This window comes from Peromyscus eremicus, chromosome 3 (genome assembly GCF_949786415.1).
Source record: "Peromyscus eremicus chromosome 3, PerEre_H2_v1, whole genome shotgun sequence".
In the NCBI taxonomy this organism is placed as follows: Eukaryota; Metazoa; Chordata; class Mammalia; order Rodentia; family Cricetidae; genus Peromyscus; species Peromyscus eremicus.
In genome coordinates, this window is record NC_081418.1 from 114,510,641 (window position 1) to 114,531,580 (window position 20,940).

Here is a 20,940-nt window from a genome sequence, read left to right on the forward strand (position 1 = left end):
CTTTGCGCCTTTCCTGGAACTCACTTGGTAGCCCAGGCTGGCCTCGAACTCACAGAGATCCGCCTGCCTCTGCCTCCCTAGTGTTGAGATTAAAGGCGTGTGCCACCACCGCCCGGCAGGAGTTTACAATCTTTCTATGTCCTCTTCGCAGAGATCATTGAGCCTTGAGTCTGATAAAGACATCTCATTTAGGATTGAGTACTCCAAAGTCTCCCACTCTCTGCATATTGTCCAGGTGTGAGTCACTGTATTAATTACTATCTATTGAAAGAAGCAGCTTCTCGGATGAGGATTGAGCAACGTGCTAATCTATGGCTATGACAATATTTTGTTAGGACTTATTTAATTGCTACGCTCATTTAGTAGAATAGTTGTATAAATTGTCCCATAGGGCCCATGAGCTGTTTGGTCTGTTTTTTGGCTGCTTTAATAGCATCAGGTGTGGGTTTTATGTTAGGGAATGGGCCTTAAAGCTAATGAATGTTATTTATTCCTTAAAGTCAAGGATGTTATTTACTCCCATCGCATCTGTGACACTATTGCACTGGTGGGTATATCTTTCAGGATGGTCACTATTGTATCTTGCAGGGTTCAGAATGGGATGAGATTGTTGATTACCTTTCTCCTACAGTATTGTATATAGTATCTTGTAGCACTATGAACACTACTCTGTAGAGGTGAAGTTTCTCATTGAACCACAGTCCAACTTTTCAATGTTCATTGATGAAAGTACATGGTGTCCTCAGCAATAAGGCCTTATCAGGTTGTGGTTGTTAACCATTGGCAATATCCTACAATGTTTGTGAAGGGTGGGTGTGTATATTTGGCCTACAATTCAGAAAGATGTAATCCATTATTGGTACTAGAGGGCTTTTTGGTAGATATAGTGTCCAGTGGAGCATTGTCTCTCATTACATGATAACTCCATTTAAATTCCATTTATATGTGTATGTTTTAGGAAGTTTTACTATAGTTAAGTTTCCATATGACTGTTTAAAAGGCCTGTAGTGATAGTTATCCCTTCCATATTTCCCATCCCTGTCCCCCCCAAAACAAATGACAACAGATGAGGAAAATATTCTGGAAAAGGAAAACACTCTTTGCTGGCAGGAGTACAAACTAGAACAGTCACTATGGATATCAGTGAGAAGGTTCCTTTAAAAGCTGTAAGTAAGTCTACCATAAGATTCAGCTATACTACTCTACACCAGAAGGACTGTGCATGCTACCATGACGGTATCTGCTTAATGATGTTTGTTGCTATTCTGTTTGTAATAGTCAGATATTGGGAACAGCCAAATGTCTACATAGTGGACAGATAATGAAAATGTGGTATATTCATATAATAAATGTTATTCATCTGTTAAGAAATATGAAATTTGCACATAAATTGATGAAGTTCCTTCTATAATATTCCTGAGCCTTAGATGGGGTGGTACAGAATTCCCACTTGTATATGATCATTCAATATTTTTTTTTTGAGACAGAGTTTCTCTGTGTAGTTTTAGTGCCTGTCCTGGATGTCACTCTGTAGACCAGGCTGGCCTTGAACTCACAGAGATCTGCCTGCCTCTGCCTCTCAAGTGCTGGGATTAAAGTCATGTGCCACCACTGCCCGGCCATTCAATAATATTTTATTCCCTGTACTTTGACTAGTTTTAAGTCTCTCTCATCACCATTAGGCACTGCAAAAGGAAGCTTCTCTAAACTATTCCTTAAACATAAATATAGTTATTTACAGGCCAATTTGACAGGCACATTATGTCCATTTAGGAAAATAACTATAATACTCTCTTCACTATGACTTGTGACCTCCCCAGCCACAGGATTTTGTCTGGTTTACTGTACCAGATGTGAATTCCATCCTGTGGAGTAGACATCAAATCCAGTATGAAAACAGATGGTTACCCCCAAAGCTGGCTTGTCACTATTATACGAGTATGCTCATCTTACCTGACGTGTGCTTTTGCACACAAGGTCCACAGATGAGCAATACAGTTTATATTCTCTCCTAGCATACTGTATTACATTTCTGACCATGGTAAGGGTTAGCAAGCAGGGAGGACACTTGAAGTTCCAGCCTAAAATCTCTCCTACTCCCAAGGCATATAGCATCTTCAGCAACAGTCTTATCAACAAGTTCTGGTCAGCAACAAAGAGCAGCGGCAATTTCCTGTATCATTTGGCGGTCCAAGGAACCTTTCTGGTAAACAATTTTTAGAGATACAGGCCATCTCTCACAGTAGCATTTTAATTTAATAATGTATGGCTTCTGGTAGATGCTTTGTCAACTCATTCAGGATAACTTAATTTTATAAAAAAAAAAAAGAACTTGTTTCTTCATTAGCTTACCAAATATAGCTCCTTATGAATTTGTTTATGTATTGTCAGTCTAGATTGACACTCTCACCCAACTCCTTCTTTTCTGCATCTTTCTGCCCTACCTCCAGGTAAACCTTTAAGGTAATGATAGTAGGAGGTATGTGATATGCAAGTGGAAGGGAGAATCTGTGATGGAAATGCTTGAGCTGATTTTCTTAACTACTGAGAAAGAGGATTTATTTCTTTCTTCTTCCTGCTAACACCCAATTTTCCCAGTAACATTTATTGAGGATGATACTTTATCCAGTATAAATTCTTAGTACTTTTGTGAGCACTCTGATGGCTGTAGGTGAATGTTTTTATTCTAGGCTCTCTTTTTTATTCATTCATATGTATTTTTATAAACTAGGCTGTTTAATTGTTATAACATTGTAGTATATTTTGAAGTCAGGTGTTATAATGCCTACTGGTTTGTTCTTTGTTGCTTAAAAGGCCTTTTCTCTTTATATCATTGGTGATTCCATACAATCATAAAACATGCATTTTATCCACCAAAGTGGAGCAGAATATCTCCAAATCTCATAGTTGGGGAGCATCTTCATGTTCTGGCTCTTGTGCTCTGCTGCCTGGGAGCTGACAGCCTTCTCCACATTCAGTGACTTTTGGTTCTTCTCCTGAGATCCTAGAATCTGATCTCCTTTGTCATTTGGACACATGAATACTCAGCTTCTTTGAAGAAAGCATTTTCCACCAAAACTATCTCAAATTTGATTAATTAAATTGATAACAAAGTAGGAAATGATTTGTTCTCCTCTGTATTTTCACTTTTCATTATGGATGAATGAATGTCAGACTGTCCTTGACATCCAAATCTATCACTGTAAGAAATACTGACATCAATCCCTGATCTATCCTTGGATCAAGAAATTAAATTCAGAGTAATTGCTATAATTTTACACAGAAAATGGTGTTTGAAGGTGTCCATATTTGTATGTGTCTGTAGTTCAAATATTAATGAAGCATAACGTTAAATAATCATTCCAGAGAAGTGTATGGTGCTAATTTTAAAGGAAATATAAATTGGTTTTATAAGAACTTTAAAAAAGAAAGAGTAAATCAAACCTAAACACACTATTCATCTCTGTCTGTACATTACATTAAAGTTATGCTAAAGTGTATAAATGTAACCCTGGTACATAGGGGCTGAAGGCTCTTTGATGTGATTTATGTGATTCCTGAAGGATTTATGTATTCTTCCTGGTCGTTTTCTATCATCAACTTGAAATTTATATTATCCAATCAGGTAAAGACCACTTCTAACCCTATTTGAATAATGGCTCATAGATCATAACTTTTCTAGAAAGAAGGAGAAGGCAGTTTAATGATCGTCTAGATTTAACAAATCTTGGATAGGAAAAGTTTAAGTTTGGCATCCATCTACCCTTCATGTTTTTCTAAGCCTGTGTTAAGTCACTAAACATAAAAATGAACAGTGTACACCCACTTATCAAAACTGCTACCCAAAATGTTTATTTCAAAATTAATTTGAGGAGTCTCATTGAAGTTAATATTTTGATGGTTAGAGTGGTTTAATCTAATGTCATTAATTAGCCCCCTTCCCCTTATGTTAACAATTTCCTTAAAATCTGTTTCAAAATTAAGAAAAAAAATCACTCATTGCATTTATCACACATTTATTATTTACTGCTGTTATTTATATCACTGGACAGAGAGTTAATAGATTGTGAGCAAGTGGATAAAAACTTTCCATACATTCTTCTGATTTTATAAATATTTCATGAGCAATTGATCTAATATGAAAGTTCAGTACTCTTCACAACACAGAAGTATTTAAAACATTTAGACAAAGCCAAGGAGACAGCTTTTTTAAAAAAAATAATTCCTGCCAACAATGTATCAGGGAAGATGCTAACACTAGAAAAGATGCCAATTTGGGTGGTAGTTGACTGAAAGATATTTCAGAGAAAGTAATTTAGATATTGGATCTGGTATGTTTGCCCTATTTCCATTTATGATGCATGGATTCAGTTTGATATCTTTGACAAAGTGTTACAGTAATGGACCTATTTTTTTTTCTTTTTGCATCAGAGAGGACAATCAGCCAAAGTCTAATCTCAGAAGTGTGAAGTTAGCACATAGTTCATAAGATATTCAGCTTTACAGTATCAAAAATGGATCCAAGACATTTACTGCAAAGCATAGTACAGGGCACCCACATGGGGGGTAATGAATTCACTTTCAAGGAGTAGATAGATTGGGGCTATATTTGTACCTTCAAGAAAGCATGATTTGGATTCATCAGTTCACATTCCCTCAGTAAGCTCAGGACACCCAATTTATCAGTGGGCAGATTGGAAGGCCTACGTTTGTGTGGAAGGAAAGCAGACCTGCAAAATGTGAGAGTCTTAGGTGAGAGCTAGGCAGTCCATTAAATATTTTCTGTAGATATTCCTGATTTGAGAAGTTATTGATCATTTGCTTTTCCCCCAAAACAGATTGTCATTATTTTATAGCTATTCTTCACATTTACAATGGTCTTGTACACCCCTAAATAGAGCTTCGTATTTTCACATGTAAAATTTTGAAATTTTAATGTATTTACTACATTTCTCCCTTCCCTTTCCTCCCTCCAAACACACCTATATACGTACGTACCCCTTCTACCTCTCTTCTACCTCAAATTCATTACCTCTTTGTTTCATTAACTGTGATTGCAAGCATTCGCTACAAGGATTTAATTGAGAGAGACAGAGAGAGAGACAGAGAGAGAGAGAGAGAGAGAGAGAGAGAGAGAGAGAGAGAGAGGGAGGGAGAGAGAGAGAGACAGAGAGAGAGAGAGAGAGAGAGAGAGAGAGAGAGGGGAGGGAGGGAGGGAGGGAGGGAGAGAGAGAGAGAGAGAGAGAGAGAGAGAGAGAGAGAGAGAGAGAATGGGTGTTTATACTATGTGTATGTCTGTGTGCCACCTGCATGTACTTCCACCATAGGCCAGAAGAGGACATCAGACCCCCGGAACAGGAATTACAGTTGGTTGTGAGCTGCAGACTGGGTGCTGGAAATTAAACCCAGGTCAAATAAACAACTATTCCATGTTATCTCAGCACAATTGAGAATGCTTAGAGACTGATCCTAATCAATCTTAAAGTCATGTTAGACAGGAGACATCACTCATTTTCCAACATGGTGATCCAAGATGTAAAAAAAAAGCTAAGAAATATATTGCTTAAAAATGAGGTGTTAGATCACCTGGGACTAGAGTTACAGATAGTTATGATCTACCATTTGAGTACTAGAAATTACTGGGTTCCCTGGAAGAACAGCCAGTGCTCTTGACCTCTGGACCATCTTTCCAGCCCCTCATTACATCAGTTTATGAGCAAGTCTTACATCAATTAATAGTCAAATTTTATATTTATGTTTTTACCATGTAGTGCTGTTTTTGCTGCTTCCAAGTTTGTTGTAGGCCCAGAGGATGCCTTGGGGGAACAATAGGCACAAAATCTGTTTGGAAATGGCTAATAAACTGATGGAAGAAGACAGAAACCAAATTGATCAATTAATTCATCAATCATAACTACCATAAATAAATTATACTCTATTCAAACTTTGATTATCCCTCTTCAAAACAAATTTATTTTTATAATTAATTATACCATTCCTGTTGGATATTCAAGTGTATTGGGAAAAGGTACAAAATGAATTCAGGATTGACTTTCCCCAGTTTCAGATTTTCTAGTGACAATAAAAACATGCTTTCATGTATTTAGTGACTATAAGAACAGGGTTTGTGAATCACTCAATAGAATGTAATAGTCTTTTTCAACAGGGCAGCAGTTACAATGCAAGTTACCTCTGATTAAGCAACTCATGGTGCACATTGGGTTACATCTACCCTCAACCCTTCATTTATCATATTCTTTATGAACCCCTGAAAGACAGAATAGGATTCCCTGGTTGTAGTCTTATGAAAGACATCATGGAATCACATTTTTTAAACGTTTTATTGATTTATGCATGTGTGTGTGTATGTGTATGTGTGTGTGTGTGTGTGTGTGTGTGTGTGTGTGTGTGTGTGCACATGCATGTGTGAGAATAGCAGTGTACATGTGTCACAGTACTTCAATGGATGTCAGAGGGCAAGCTCAGGTTTCCATTCCCATCCTCCACCTTTTCTCACCCTCCACCTTGTTTGAAACAAGGTCTTTCATAGCTTTTCTGCTAAATTTTTTAGGTTAGCTGGTCCATGAGCTGCTGGGGAGTTTCCTGTCTCTTTCTCCCATCTCCTCAAGGATTATAGAAACTCATGGTACTTCACACAGCTCTTACATAGTTCTGAGTACTCCAATTCCGGTCCTCACAGTAGGACAGCAAGCACTTCCACCACCAAGTCCTCTCCCTAACTCTGAACATACATCCTACTGTACACCAAAGGGCTTCCAGAGTGTCATACTCTGAAAATGAAGAGGTTTCCAGAATATTTTATTTAATTTAATTGGTATACAGGTCTCTTTTTAGGTGTGCCCAAGTGTGATATGTTAAAGAAAAGAAGTCAACTGAATTTAAAAGAGTTCTACAATATTTTCAAAAATTTTCAAAAAGTATGCGTGTGTGTGTGTGTGTGTGTGTGTGTGTGTGTGTGTGTGTGTGTGTGTTTGTGTGTTTAAAGGTGGGGTTTGGCGTGTGTGTGTGTGTGTGTGTGTGTGTGTGTGTGTGTGTGCTTGTGTTCATATCTGTGTGGGGGCAGGTATGAGTTGCAAATGTGTGTGGAAGTCAGAGGACCTTCTCAGATGCTGTCTTCAAGTATCTGCTTTTGCTTTGGGTCAGTGACTCCCTTGGCTTCACACTCACCAAACAGACCAGGCTGACTGACCAGTGGATTTCTAGAGAGATGTTTGTCTTGCTGACCCTAGGATTACATGCACGTGTCACCACACGTAGATATTTTGTTGTTTGTTTTTAACATGTGTTCAGGGATCAAATTCAGGTCCTTGCAAAACAAGCCTTTTATAGATTATACTTTTACAGAATTATTATTGTCCAGCCTGCTTTATAATATTTTAAAATAAAAATTTAGGTATTAAGAATTAGTTATTTATTTTCTAGTTGTAAGTAGAACATTTAACATTCACTATTTACTAGTTATCTAGGCTATAGGATATGCTGTGATTAATAAAGTGAAGTGTATGTAGCTGGAGAGATGGCTCAGTGGTAAAGAATACTGACTGCTCTTGGAGAGGACCTGGGTTCTGGGCCCAACATCCACATGTTTGCTCACAACCATCTATAACTCCAGTTCCAGGACATCCAACACCCATATCTGGCCTCACCAGACAGTGCACACATGTGGTACAGACATATGTGTGCAGGCAATACACTCACACATAAAAATATCAACAAATTTTACCAAAAGGATTATGTAAAAGGTATTTTCTAATTATTGTCTAATTATTGTGCCTAAATGCCTGACAGAAGCAAATCAAGGCCCGTGGTTTGATAGATTAACTGTGCCTGATGGCTCAGAAGGCACAGTTGAAATCAAGGCAGTGGGAGAATATGGTTGTAATCCATTAGAACTCCACAGACCAGTGAGCAGGAGGCTTGGGCTGGAAATGGAGCTAGTATGTAACTCTCAAATCAGGATTCTAAAACTGCCTGGCAGGCTCCATGTCCAAGAGATTTCTTACCTCCCTCAAACAGTGTCACCATCTGGGGACTAGGTGTCAATGCCCATGAGCCTGTAAGGAATATTCACTCTGAAACGGTTACAGGGTTCTTCACATTACTAAGTGACAACTGTTACCAAGAAAATTCAAGTCATTGCCTTACTCTTCCCCTCATTAAGAAGACTGTAGTTGTATCTTACAGAAACCAATCTCTTTTCTAAAAATATATCCATTCTGGCATGGCTTATTTTATTTTTGTTTATTTCATCACCCTGAAAGCTCAATCAAGTTCATTTATAACAATGATGCTGTTTCCTGTGCAAGTCCAATTATTTTTACATTGCTGTTGCTGAGATGTTCATACCCAGAAGGTGGGCTGGAAATTTTCAACCACTGTTATTATGATAATTAAGGACAATTGATTGGCTAAAAGTTTAATTATAGATAAATGGTAGTATGGTCCAGCATGAACCCTGTCTTAACTCCTTTTTGTACCTAACACAATGCCAATGTCTCTCCCGTCCTTGGGTTCTTCACCTTCATTTCTCAGCCACCTCCTCACCTTTCCTCCCAAGGCCAAAGTACAAACACAATGTGTGAAAATTGAACAAGAAGGAGTATAACAGAGATATTTTGTTGAACTCTTTTGGTGTATTGGAAGAAGGAGAAAAACATTCTGACTTCATTTGAAATCCAGACCAGTGGTGACTATCTTTAGAGAGCTGATCAATTTTTATTAAAAAAAAAAAAGATGCATAGCTATTAATAGTTGACATTATATCCCTTTTAAAAACAAGCCAGAGACTACACCTTATTTAAGGGTATACTGTCTTTTTGCTTTCATGAGCAAATGCCACTTAAAGACGTGTGTGTGTGTGTGTGTGTGTGTGTGTGTGTGTGTGTGTGTGTGTTTGTGTGCACACTTAGAAAATTTAGTTTTTTATGTATTTTGTGTTATGTATTACTAACGAATAGTTTATCTACAGCACAATACAAAACAAGTAACATATTTAGAAATGTTTTCTAAATTTGTTGGCAGAATTCTCTCTCTTTAAGCGTGTAATCGGCTTTTGTAGTTGATGAAATAGTGAACTTCCAGGAAGTTACTACATAAGTGGAAAAAAGAGTTCCTGGGAACCCAAGCAACTGGCCCTTCAAGTCACTGATCACTTGTACTTAGCTAGCATAGATGAACTTTATTCACTCAAATAAAACGTCTTGTTTAAATGTTTAATTTCTGTTGTTCCACAAGAAGCAGAACATATCCAACTTTATTTAATAAGAGTCACAAAGCACAGGTTATCTCTATAAATATACAAATGACCAGCCTAAAATAAGCAGAGAATTTGTCTCAAAAACCAAATCAAAACAAAATAAGACAAGACAAAAAAAAACCCAAAGCAAGCAAACAAACAAAAAACCACTAATGTATATGGGAGCTTTTAAGAGCTGGATAATTGTCATATAAACATATTTAATGATTGTCTTTTCTTTTACTCAGAGCCTTACTTATTTCAGGTCCATTTTATTCAAGTGATTTCCTTAGGCTCATGACACATCTAAAGGACAAGACCATCACACATCTTTCTTTTTCAATCCAGCAATATTTTTCATGTTCCTTTCTTCTTTCTTTTTGTTTGTTTTTCTTTTTTTCTTTTGTTTTGGAGTTCAGTATCACTACATAATCCTGGCCAGCCTAGAACTGAGTTTGTTGACCAAGCTGTTGCAGAACTCAAAAAGATCCACATGCTCAACCTCCACAGTGCTGAAATTATCTTTTCTATCCATTTTCTTTCCTTTTCCTCTTGTTACCCTGCCTCCACCAACGTCTTCTGTACCTGTCAGCTGGTAGTCACTTATTATACATGCAACCTTCTGATTAGGTCATCATCCCTTCTCCATTAGAGGCTAGATGGATTGGAATGGTAATTTTTCTATTCCTCCTCTAATTAAGACCATTTCAGAACAGTGGCCATGACTGCAGTCCAAATGCTGAATACATACAGCATTCCTGTGATAGAAATGAGGGCCTCTGGGCACTAACTTTATTAGCTTACCAAACTGTAACTTTCTAGGCCAATTTTGCATTAACGTGGCATTTGGCCACATCACTGTATTTTATGAAGGAGTCCCTGTACTGTAGCCAATGTTCATTTCTGATTTTCTACTGCCTACAACTGGTGTGCCAAGAATATAGATAATGAATATACAAAAAAACAACATCTGATAATTATCTAAAATGTAAGTCTTGGGTCATTATAGGATATAATTTACATGAAACTTTTATTCAATATTCTTTCTTGAAAAATTTGAAATTTATCTTCTGAGTAATTAAAGTAACTCTGAACATTCCAATGTTCTTGGATGAAAATGTTAAACACAAAGTCCATAAGTTATGGGACATAGCATTGGCCTCTAACACAATAAAGATTTGAGCTTCATAGTAAAATATGCTTTGACCAAACATCCATACATCTTTTGTTTAGTTACTCTCTAATACAGAGTTCTAATATGTGCCTTTTTGTATTATATGTGTGTGTGTGTGTGTGTGTGTGTGTGTATACATTTGTATAAACATATGAATTTCCCAATAAAATGCATCATTCTTCTTTTTTCTTACGTACAGTTTTGCTTTCTATGGGTTTAATTTCTCCTGGTCAACTGATGTTCAAATGCATTGACTAGAAAATTCAACCAATAATTTTAAATGCACACTATTCTGACTATCATTATGAATTCTCATACAGCCCTGTCCCATCTTGCTTGAGAGATGAACCATTATCTAGTGCATCCATTTAGTATATGTATGACCTTGCAGTTAGTCACTCACTAGCTATCTTTGTTATTAGATTCTATTCCATGGTACTGTAAGGCTTTTGCTCAAGAACAGTTTATTTTGCTTACTAGTGACATAGTGTACAGGAATGGTGACACTGTCAAGTCAAATATGACACAGATGAGCTACAAGAGTCCTCTTTTACCTGAAAAGATGACAGTTCTCAGCTAGGTTAAGAAAAAAGTGTGTGCTACAGTTTCTAAGAACTGTGTTGAGCTGTTAATTTTCTACTATGATTAGTTTATAAATTAATCTTTGTAAAAACATGTACATATATATATAAACACACATACACACACACATATATATATATACATATATGATTTAGTGCTGTCTATACTTTGGAGAGTTTCTTTGAGGATCTTGAAATATATCCCATATGGATAAGGGAGATATGAGGATGACAAGTGTTTTCTTTCAGTCATTGAAACAGACTATACCACTTCCTCTGGACCCCACGTCTTATGATGAGAAGTGGGATGTATTTTGTATTCTCTTTCTTTAATGTTTCAATAAGATGCCATTTTTTGTTTTTCCTTTCAAACTTTTCAAAGAATCCCTCACAGATAAGAGGAAACTACTCTATAAAGATTTTTGGATTTCTTCTGAATAATTCCATATGAAGACATAAAAGATTTTTATGAATGAAGCCATTGTCTCTCCATTTGCAATGGCCTCTCTAGAGAAGAGGAAATGTACTTGCATATTCTGAAGATTCTGACTGGGATTTTGTAAATCATACTAACAAAATGGACTGACAGAGAAAAACTATGCACCTAAAAGCATTTAGATATAGGTAGCAAGGAGAAAGAAAAAGAAGATAAGGTATTCTGGGTTTCTAGGGGCAGCAGATTTTAGGAAACAATTCTAGGGAAATAGTTTCAGCGGAGTTAGTGGTCTTTAAAAATATAACATGTACAAAATTATTCAGTTAGATACAAGGTTTTGAATCTATGTCATTCCATGTTTAACATATTTCCTTATGCCTTTTGTGAAATATTCATAAAAAAAATCACATGCTGTAATTTATGATGCCCCAGAATATACTCTATAGTCCAGGTTAGCCTTGGATATTAAAGCTTCCTCTGTCAGGCTTCTGAGTGCTGGGATTATAGATGTATCACTAACTCCCACATAACATAAATTTTAGGATTGATAACTTGTTCTGAAGTATTGTCCCTCATACATAAAATAGTTATTGTCATTTGTACATATAAAAGCAAACCTAGTAATGTAAACTTAAAGGGTTTATTTTTTCAGAAATCAATTTTAAAGAAATATTGGTAATTCACTTGTCCAACTTTGAATATAGGAATTTTGAGCTAAATGAGTTTAACTATTATCTTCATTCTTTCAAAAGAGTTGAGGTATTTACTGAGTCTGAGTTATACAACAATTCATAATTTATTTTGTGTCAATATCTTAATTTATTACAATAAGAAAATGACACAATTCATCAATGAGATACTAAAATATGTTCACATTGTACTTGGATCCATGTCTCAATTAGTCATTCAAAATGTTGAGAAATTGTTGAAATTATGGGGAATATTGAAAGGGTACTAGGTGCTTTCAGTTTGTAATCCAAATGGGATATGATTGTTTTCTACAACTATTTCATCACAGAGAGGAGTCTGCTAATCCAAGTACAGATTCAGTTAAAGTAGACCGGCAGGCTTTGCAAAACAGGACAACACTGGGTGATGTCATTGTTATGTCTATTGTTAACATAGCCTTGAAGGTTCAACAGAGCGTGGTGTTGAACAGGTGTTTCCGAAGGGTTAGGAAAATAATTCCTTTTCAATTTCTTTTGTGGGTCTAGGTTTGGAATCACTTTTGAAATAGAGTTGCTGGAAAGAATCCTGTGTTTTTGTGTGTTTGTATTGTTCAAGAACCATCAGTAGAGATGCAAGAACTCTTTCTGCACAAAATAGACTCTTAAGTATCAACTAACTCCTCTGTTTATGGGTACCCGGCAACCATGCTGAGTCCACTCAACAGGATGAAGAATATTTCAAATGACTGGAAACAAAGAAGTTTATTTTTCCTTTGCTCCTTCTGGATAAAAACTATGTGTTATTTTCTACAGTATGTTTGGCTGTCATATCATGGTCTGAGGAACTTTGAAAATAGAAAGGAATATGTACATGATCTCAAATGCTACAGTCAGGTCCAACTGCTCTTGAATGAAACAGGAGATTAAATACTAGACAAACACTTTAAGACAGGAACTTGGGAGATTCTTGTCCTTGGTTAGAAGGCATACATATCCTTGGGTCTATTAGGGACTCAGAAATTCCAGGAGTGTTTGGAGGCTATAGTTTCTAGTCTGGTCTCTTTCCATGGTTTCTCTGCTTTTCATAGCTGCTTGGAAGCTATACATGGGAGTATGACTGAAATGCATTTCAGAGATAGCAGTCCCTTTGGGTGAACTGGTTTGAAATGATAGATCAGCAGATAAATGATAAATCATCAAATTTCATGGTAGAAATTTGTAACCTTAATAATGGTGGGATTAATATTTGGACACTATATATCCAATTGCTGTTTTAATTATTTCTCCTCTCGTTTATTGTAAATCTACACTCAGATGATCTTGTGGCAGTCTAACTCCATTTATCTGGGATCTTCATCATTGCCTCATGAAGACTGAAATTCAGAAAAAGGGGAGACCCTAAGCTCTTCTTCCCCTAAATTTCAGACCATATCCCAAATGACTTCAGAATCACAGCTTCCAAGGAGGGAATATTTTATGAGGGAATATTTAGTTCCTTTGTGAAATTGGTCATACCTCCCATTTCCCTCCTAACACTGGAAAGGTAAACATTACAATAGTCCCACCTTAGGATTTATAACCCCATATAAAATGGTCTGGGAAAGGCTCCTGTGTGGAGGCTTTGAATCTGCCTAAGGTGGATGCAGCCTCATAAATGATAGTTCAACCTTAACCTAAAGTAAATTCCCATAGGGACATTCCCTAGGCTTAGAATCTGCATTTACAGGTGTGAATTGGATGATTATATGTATGTTGATGCTGCAAACAGGACCACTGAAAATAATAATAATAATAACAATAATAATTGTGTTGTGTGTGTGTGTGTGTGTGTGTGTGTGTGTGTGTGTGTGAAGATGCTAAGACTTCATTGAGAATCATTAAAGGAAAGATACTTCTTCCTGGTCAAAATAATAAAATAGGAATGTACCTCTGCTCTTAGGGGAGAACTAGATATTCTGGTCCACTACAGAGACACTACATACTACTGTCTCTTCCCTTAAGAGTTAATCCATGTAGGTCCATTAATCAGGAGACCACCCATATGAAAAGATGATTTGACTGAAGATGTGTTAAAGACAAGGGAGGAATAATTATCCCCTTAATGAGACAATGTACTTTAATCTCTAAGAAGCTCTTCCATAATGTAGCTGCTTGCAAAACTTGCACTTTTTCAGTATTCCTAAACCTGACTACTTGTATTTTCTTTTGTTGCTTTTTCCTCTTGAATGTGATGACAGAGGCACAGATATATCTACTTGTTCATACTTATTAACCATATATAGAAATAGATATGTTCTATTGGCTGTAACTTATCCTTTATTAAAGATAATTTTGTAAAAGGGGCCACCTATATTCAAAAGTAACATTCAATAGCAAATAAGTATTTTCTTTGTTTTGAGGGACAGTAGTCTATGGTATATATTAAAAACAAAGTCTTGTTAAGAGTTAATACCAGAAGAATTAAGAACTTAGTTTTGCTGGGCAGTGGTGGCACACACCTTTAATCACAGCACTTGGGAGGCAGAGGCAGTCCAATCTCTGTGAGTTCAAGGTCAGCTTGGTCTACAGAGTGAGTTCCAGGACAGGAAAGGATACACAGAGAAACTCTGTCTTGAAAAAACATACAAACAAAAAAGAATATAGTTTAAAAAGCTTATATTATTTAAAAAAATAAGTTCTGAGTTTATGTGCATATAGGTATGTATATAAAGAAGCAAATATCTCATTGCTGATAACCCAAATGCTGTAATTTGTTTGTTATAAACATTGAAATCTAATTTCTTAAAAACTGTAATGTTGTTTCAAATTCATATATTATTTTTGAAATATTGTTATGTGAACTACTCCCTGTTATTCTTGCATGCCTCTTAATTCCCACCTCTCAGCTGGGAGTTTACATTTGTACTTTACTGTGCATCACTGAAGATTCCATACACTCATTAAATGAAGATTCTAGTATGAAAGTACAAATTGATATAATAAGTTCAAATATATTCTGCAATACAGAGTTTTTGGTATGATTTAATAGATTTTCACAATAGATGCATATATATTTTGACCTTTAGGTAAATAATTTAAAGCAGTCCAAACATTACTAAATGAGACTATGTCCAGATCCAAATTCATTTGATTTGACTTAAATTTTTGTCACCTTTCAGATGAGTGCTCACCCCTAAACAAAGCATTTGTACTGTTCCATCTAAGGTTCAGGGCACATTGTGGGAGAGAGTGGGGAAAGAATACAGGGAGGAAGGCTATGGAATGCTGTCTTCTTTTAAAACAGAGCCATTGCAGCCATGACCTCACCAAAGCTATGGGGCCTGCCCTGAGTCTGCACAAGAACTGGCTTATCTGCAGTCAGGCACAGATTGAGGAAGGACTCAGGGATGACTACAGAACACAGCTGAACCATCAGATATGGCTAGATTCAGGAAGGAGAAAAGGCATTGTCTTCTGTTGTATGGCTCTTATGGAGAGTTCCAATACAGTGCTTACACAGATGGGGTCCCCAAATAAAACTAATTGTAGCAAGAATCTTAAAAGTTCGTATTAATAAAATCAAACCCGGTGCCAGTTATTGGGGTGAACGCTAGAAGATCAGAGAAGCAGAACAAGCCACAGCCACCTCACCTTGCCAATTCCTCAGCTGATCCTGTTTTCTCAGACTGGAAGCTTCTGAGTCCTCATCCAAATGGATCTCAGCTGAACTGTTGCTCAGAACCTAAAAGTTTAACCAGTCAGTTGCTGGTTTTCACACCTTATATACCTTTCTGCTTTCTGCCACCACTTCCTAGGATTAAAGGTTCACTTCATGGAATTAAAGGCTTGAGTCACCATGCCTGGCATTTTCTAGTGTGACTTTAATCTCACAGAGATCCAGATGGATCTCTGCCTCCCAAGTGATAGGATTAAAGGTGTGTGCTATCACTGCCTAACCTCTATGTTTAATATTGTGGCTGTTCTGTTCTCTGACCCCAGATACATTTATTAGAGTGCACAATATTTTGGGGAACACAATACCACCATAACTAGTAGTCATGATTCTGGGAAAGGGAATGGCAGCAATGAGGGGGCCTAGAAGTTGGCAGGTATGGAGGGATGTAAGAAAGCATATGAGGAAAGAGTAATTAGAATGTATTGTGTAATTTTGTAAGAAACTGTCAGAAAACAAAATTAACTAAAAAAAACATTAACAATAAAACAAATCACTTGTTATGCTCAGAGTTTGTTACAGAGGTATCTTGGGCATCGCCATATTAAAGCTCATAATTTCATAGGGATTTTATGTCCAGCATTTAAAACTTTTATACTATACCCGCATCAGAAAGCACATATCTTAAGTTGGGTGAGACTTAACAAATACATTAACATGTATTTAAAACTCTGTAACTTAAATTTTACATCTTCCTAAAAAATCCTCCTGTGACTTTTTTGATCAATATACTTCTTCCCACTTCACAGATGTACCCACATTCATATTTATTCCATCACAGATGTGTTTTTTCTACCCCAGGATTTATAGAAATGGAATCAAACTGGTCTCTATGTCTGGCCTCATTGACTTACCAACACATTTTTGAGCTGTATGCACACAAGTGATCTGCCCCTTAATATAGATACATCCTAATGAGAGTAGAACTATACTACATTTGTTTATCCATTGATATATTCATTATTATTTGAATTGCTTCTAACTTGAGGCTATTCAAAATAAATATTTGTGTTGTTTTGTGCCTATACAGTCTGTTTCTTTTGGGGAGAATATTTAGAAATGTTTTTCCTGGGTCATAGAGTGTGGCTAACTTTTTGACAATCAGCAAATCTTACTTCTAGAGAGAATTTACATTTTACTTTTACTAGTAATTCATCAGAGTTCTAAAGCAACTATTTTAAAACTGTTAACTAAAAAGGAATTTTGTTTCAGCATTGAATAAGAACCACGGTGTAAAGAAACCATTTGGTCTCTGTCATCATGGTTTGATAAGCTGTAAAAATTAAAATAAGAATGTGCTACTTTTAGCTGCAATGGGGTCATTTTTTAGAGCAAGAATGAAATGTCAAACAGCAAAGTCAAATTTGAGCTCCTGCTAATTGTGAGGCAGAAACAGAAGCACATGGCTAGAGAGAGCTGCCCTTGGCCGATTTTACAACTGCCACATACACTTCAATATCAAATTTATTTTCAAGTACATAAACATTGAGTTGGTTTAAACAGAAGTCCTGAAACTCGCTATGCATTTCAGCTCAGAAGTCTGCATCAGCCCCCACTCCTCACCTACTTAATGGTGATGTACATTGCATGGCCAGAAATAAATGCCTGCTCTCAATTTTGTCCTAAATCTTTAGTGTCTCTGCCAGTGCTGACATTTCTGTAGTTTTTCACATCTCTCTAAGAAGGATTTAGGGTCCAAGAGAGCTCAAATTATAGTTGTGTCTCTTGCTAGCCATTAGAACTTGGGCAAATTAGTTACCAGAAAAGAGTGAGAAATGGGTCTGTAAATACTGCATGAAAACAAAGAAAGCACCTAGTATTTTAATAGTGAGGCCAGGGATTCGCAGCTATCATCTATTACAGGATCAGAAACCATCTTCCTGAATCTACACCATGGAAAATAGTCGCCCTGTATGTTTTCCAAGTACTTGCTTCTCTGTCTCTCTCTCTGTCTCTCTCTCTCTATCTCTCTCTCTGTCTCTCTCTCTGTCTCTCTCTCTATCTCTCTCTCTGTCTCTCTCTCTATCTCTCTCTCTCTGTCTGTCTCTCTGTCTGTCTCTCTGTCTGTCTCTCTGTCTGTCTCTCTCTCTGTCTCTCTCTGTCTCTCTCTGTCTCTCTCTCTCTGTCTCTCTCTCTGTCTCTCTCTGTCTCTCTCTCTCTGTATCTCTCTCTCTGTCTCTCTCTCTGTCTCTCTCTCTCTGTCTCTCTCTCTCTGTCTCTCTGTCTCTCTCTCTCTGCCTCTCTCTCTCTCTGTCTCTCTCTCTCTCTCTCTCTCTCTCTCTCTCTCTCTCTCTCTCTCTCTCTCTCTCCTGCATCTTTATGCCTCACCTCTGTGGGCCTGTCTGCCCTTTCAGGTTAGGAATCTACATCCTCATGGTCCTGCTCAACTCTGATGCCATGATATTTGTCTTTCCTGATATCTCCAAGCTTTCTCCCTATCAAAGAAATAGATAAATAAAAATTTCTGTCTGGTCTGGTGATCCTTTAAAACTTTTTTTTTTCTGCTTTGATTTCAAAACACCAGCAGATTTGACATTATTTGGAAGTAAGTAACATTGGAAATAAAGACTGGAGTGCTTGTTCATGTGCCTTTCTCTTGGGAGGTGGAAGGATCACCACACTGTTCCCACTGTCCTCTTTACCACCAGCCTAACAGCTAATTCTTTTTTTTCTAATTTTTAATTTTTTTTAAATTTTATACTTTAATTTACTTTTACGTATCAGCCACAGATTCCCTTGTTCTCCCACCTCCCGCACTCCCCCAACTTCCCCCCAGCCCACGCTACATCCCCATCTCCTCCAGGGCAAAGACTCTCCTGAGGATTGAATTCAACCTGGTAGACTCAGTCAAGGCAGGTCCAGTCCCCTCCTCCCAGGCTGAGCCAAGTGTCCCTGCATAAGCCCCAGGTTTCAAACAGCCAACTCATGCACTGAGCACAGGACCCGGTCCCACTGCCTGGATGCCTCCCAAACAGATCAAGCTAATCAACTGTCTCACTTATCCAGAGGGCCTGATCCAGCTGGGGGCCCCTCAGCTATTGGTTCATAATTCATGTGTTTCCATTTGTTTGGCTATTTGTCCCTGTGCTTTATCCAACCTTGGTCTCAACAATTCTTGCTCATACAAACCCTCCTCTTTCTCGCCAATTGGACTCCTGGAGCTCCACATGGGGCCTGGCTGTGGATCTCTGCATTCAGTTCCCTCAGTCATTGGATGGGGTTTCTAGCACAACAATTAGGGTGCTTGGCCATCCCATCACCAGAGTAGGTCAGTTCTGGCTGTCTCTCAACCATTGCCAGTAGTCTATTGTGGGGGTATCTTTGTGGATTTCTGTGGGCCTCTCTAGCACTTTGCTTCTTCCTATTCTCATGTGGTCTCCATTTACCATGGTCTCTTATTCCTTGTTCTCCCCCTCTGTTCTTGATCCAGCTCTGATTGCCCATTCCCCTAAGCTCCCTTTCCTTCGACCCTTGCCCTTCATTACCCCGACTCATGTCCATGTTGTTCATGTAGATCTCGTCCATTTCTGTCATTGGGTGATCCCTGTGTCTTTCTTGGGGTCCTGTTTTCTAGGTAGCCTACCTGGAGTTGTAAGTAGCAGTCTAGTCATCTTTGTTTTACATCTAGTATCCTCCTATAAGTGCGTACATACCATATTTGTCTTTCTGAGTCTAGGTTACCACACTCAGAATGATTTTTTCTAGATCCATCCATTTGCCTGCAAACCTCATGATGTCATTGTTTTTCTCTGCTGAGTAGTATTCCATTGTGTATATGTACCACATTTTATTTATCCATTCTTCAGTTGAAGGGCATCTAGGTTGTTTCCAGGTTCTGGCTATTACAAACAATGCTGATATGAACATAGCTGAGCAAGTGCCCTTGTGGTATGATTGAGCATTCCTTGGGTATATGCCCAAGAGTGGTATAGCTGGGTCTTGGGGGAGATGGATTCCCAATTTTCTAAGAAAGCGCCATATTGATTTCCAAAGTGGTTGTACAAGCTTGCATTCCCACCAGCAGTGGAGGAGAGTTCCCATTGCTCCATATCCTCTCCAGTATAAGGTGTCTTCAGTGTTTTTGATCTTAACCATTCTGACAGGTATAAGGTGGTATCTCAGAGTTGTTTTGATTTGCATTTCCCTCATGATTAGGGATGATGAGCATTTCCTTAAATGTCTTTCAGCCATTTGAGTTTCCTCTGTTGAGAATTCTCTGTTTAGTTCTATAGCCCATTTCTTAATTGGACTGTTGGGCATTTTGATGTCTAATTTCCTGAGTTCTTTATACATTCCAGATATCAGTCCTCTGTCAGATGTGGGGTTGGTGGAGACGTTTTCCCGTTCTGTAGCCTGTTGCTTTGCCTTGTTGACCATATCCTTTGCTCTACAAAACTTCTCAGTTTCAAGAGGTCCCATTGATTGATTGTTGCTCTCAGTGTCTGTGCTACTGATGTTATATTTAGGAAGTGATCTCCTATGCCAATGCGTTCAAGACTACTTCCTACTTTCTCTTCTAGCAGGTTCAGAGTAGCTAGATTTATGTTGAGATCTTTGATCCATTTGGACTTAAGTTTTGTGCACGGTGACAGATATGGATCTATTTGCAGCCTTCTACACATTGATATCCAGTTATGCCAGCACCATTTGTTGAAGATGCTTTCTTTCTTCCATTGTACACTTTTGGCTTCTTTGTCAAAAATTATATGTTCATAGTTGTGCAGATTAATATCAGGGTCTTCAATTCGACTCCATTGGTCCACAGCTCAGTTTTTATGCCAGTACCAAGCTGTTTTTATTACTGTATCTCTATAGTAGAGCTTGAAGTCAGGGATTGTGATGCCTCCAGAGGTTGTGTTATTGTACAGGATTCTTTTGGCTATCCTGGGTTTTTTGTTTTTCCATATGAAGTTGAGTATTATTCTTTCCAGGTCTGTGAAGAATTGTGTTGGTATTTTGATGGGGATTGCAGTGAATCTGTAGATTGCTTTTGGTAAGATTGCCATTTTTACTATGTTAGTCCTGCCTATCCATGAGCATGGGAGAACTTTCCATTTTCTGACATCTTCAAATTCTTTTTTCAGGGACTAAAAGTTCTTGTCATATAGGTCCT

At 37.6% G+C, this 20,940-nt stretch overlaps 1 non-coding gene across 1 annotated transcript; it reads left to right on the plus strand.

The window, feature by feature from the left end:
- Positions 1-13,705: 13,705 nt before the first annotated feature.
- Positions 13,706-13,885, plus strand: LOC131907556 (small Cajal body-specific RNA 16). Its single transcript, XR_009378459.1, has one exon. It is a non-coding gene; the product is annotated as a small Cajal body-specific RNA 16 (non-coding RNA).
- Positions 13,886-20,940: the final 7,055 nt, after the last annotated feature.